This window comes from Octodon degus, unplaced genomic scaffold, assembly GCF_000260255.1.
Source record: "Octodon degus isolate 3935 unplaced genomic scaffold, OctDeg1.0 scaffold00045, whole genome shotgun sequence".
In the NCBI taxonomy this organism is placed as follows: domain Eukaryota; kingdom Metazoa; phylum Chordata; class Mammalia; order Rodentia; family Octodontidae; genus Octodon; species Octodon degus.
Window position 1 is genome coordinate 8,616,777 of NW_004524621.1, and position 2,622 is coordinate 8,619,398.

The 2,622-nt window shown below is 40.2% G+C and overlaps 1 protein-coding gene and 1 pseudogene across 1 annotated transcript in view; both read right to left on the reverse strand.

The window, feature by feature from the left end:
- The window catches only part of Dcaf10 (DDB1 and CUL4 associated factor 10), a 70,706-nt gene that overhangs the window by 60,338 nt on the left and 7,746 nt on the right, over window positions 1-2,622 (reverse strand). The gene's annotated exons all lie outside the window — the stretch shown is intronic.
- On the reverse strand, window positions 1,391-1,727 carry LOC101581654 (annotated as a pseudogene).

Below are 2,622 nucleotides of genomic sequence, written 5' to 3' on the forward strand. Positions count from 1 at the left end.
ACCACGGTTCAATCCCCCAGCACCACATGCCAGCCAGCCCCACCCCCTGGTGGGCTGAGCTGGCCACACACACACACACACACACACAAATAAAATTTTTTAAAAAATTTTTAAAAAGTTAGTCAACATATCAATCAACTCATACAGAGCAATTCTTAATTTCCTCTGCTTAGAAACATTTTTATAATAGAAGTCAAAAAATACTCAAGCAAAAAGAAAAAATTACCTCAGCATCTCCCAGAGATAAAGCAGTTAATATTACTTAGTTTCTTGATATCTCTACAATTAGAGCATTTTTAAAAATAAAAAATTGGAAGTGTCAAATACACCATTCTGTAACCTGTGTCATTTAATGGAGTATAGTGGATACCTTTTTAACCTCAATAAATTCATGTCAGTATCATCTTTTTAGCATTATTCTCTTAATGATGTAATCAACTCCTTTCTTCCACCTTCCCCCATCTGCCCTTATATCCCTGCATACCAATTCTTTTGTCTAATACTAGTGTCTGTTCTACTCTTATGTCACCTTTTTTAATGAGTCTATGTACTAGGGAAAACACAGTAATATTTTTCTTAGTCTGGTTTAAAATGATGATCCTCAATTCATTTTTCAGCAGATGACATAACTTGCTTCTTTATACAACTAAACTGTGTATATAAACCACATTTTCTTTATTCATTCATGTGGATGGGCATCTAAATGGTCTATATCCTAGCTACTGTGAACTGTGTCACAATAAATAAGAATATGCATTCCTATAGTGTGCTTAATTTCTTAGGGAATATACTAAGTGGTATAGCTTGGTTATATGATAGTTCTATTTGCAGGGTTTTTTCTTTCTTTTTTTTTTTTTTTAGAAATCTCTATACTGGGGTCAGGGAGATGGCTCAGTGGTCTAAAGCACCTACTTAGAACAAGCTTAGCAAAGCACAGGTACCGGCGGTTCAATCCCCCAGCACCACATCCCAGCCAGCCTGGTCCACTGGTGGGCTGAGCTGGCCACACACACACACACACACACACACACACATAAATAAATAAAAATAAAATCTAAAAAAAAAAAAAAAGAAATCTCTATACTGATCTCCATCATGGCTGTATTAATTTCTATTCCTAACAGTCATGTACAGGATTCCTTTTCTCAGCATCCTCACCAGCATTTATTTTTTATATTCCCTTTTCTGTTGTTGTTGTTCTTTTGTTTTTATGGCTCTTTTTAGTTTATTGCATGAAGGAGTTACACCAAGTCCAAGTGAATGCTGACCCCAATAGTTACATTATATAAGCGGTGAGGTTTTTAAACTTGTGACAAAGGGACTTCAATGAAGGGGCTTTCTACTCATTGCAAGGAAAATCCTCACATAAGCTTCAGTGAGTCATAAGCACTTAAAACCCATGAACCTTCAGCCGATCATCCTTGGCCACTCCGATCTCTACCAGGAACTGGCACATGGTCTTGCACTGGTCTCCCTGGAGCTGGATTACTTCTCCATATTCTGGGTGCTCGACAACAGCACCATTGCAGGCAAATTTCTTTTTAAACGCCTTCACCAGTTTTTTATCGTAATCATCAGCGATCCCTTGGACGGTGGTGAGGGTCTTCCTGCCGTTTCTCTTGGATTCTTATCTGGATATAATCCTCAGTGGCGGCAGGAAGCAGGTCATCACCCTTACTTGCATCAGCAAAGGAGTGGAAAGAGTAGAGGTTCTGGATAGTGGACATGCGATACAATTCCTTTTCTTCTGTGGAAGGTAGCTGCGGGAGAAGGTGGGTGGTGGGGGACGAATCACCGGAAAGCAGGGGCTCAAGGGGGAGGCAGCTGAGTCCTCGGAGGCAGCTTAGTGACTGGGGCCTGTTTTTTATATTCCTAATGATGGCTATTCTGACGATTATAATTTCAATATAATTTTAACTCCTATTTCCCTAATGACTAAAGATGTTGAACACTTTACATATACTTACTGGACTTTTTGTACTTCTTTTGCAAAATATCTTTGGAATTCATTTACCTACTTATTGAATTTTATTTATTTATTTGTGTGTGTGTGTGTGTGTGTGTGTGTGGCCAGCTCAGCCCACCAGGGGGCGGGCCTGGCTGGCATGTGGTGCTGGGGGACTGAACCGCAGTCCCTGTGCTTTGCTTAGCTTGTTCTAGGTAGGTGCTTTAGACCACTTAGCCATCTCACCAGCCCTCATTTACCTACTTATTGAATAGGCTATTTTTGTTTTTGTTTAGTTCCTTATATATATTAGATATTAATCCTCAGAGAAGGGCTAGCAATGACCACTTCCCATTTTGTGGACCATGTCTATATACTGTTGCTGTGCATAAATTCAAATTTGATATAGTCCTACTTGTTGATTCTTTTTTTTAAATTTATTGGGGGGGGCAGCTCAGCCCACCAGGGGGTGGGGCTGGCTAGCATGTGGTGCTGGGGGATTGAACCACAGTCCCTGTGCTTTGCTAAGCTTGTTGTAAGTAGGTGCTTTAGACCACTGAGCCATCTCACCAACCCCCACTTGTTAATTCTTGCTATTGCTTTTTGTACTATTAGTCTTACTCAGAAATCTTTGCCTGGGCTGGTGAGATGGCTCAGTGGTCTAAAGCACCTACTTG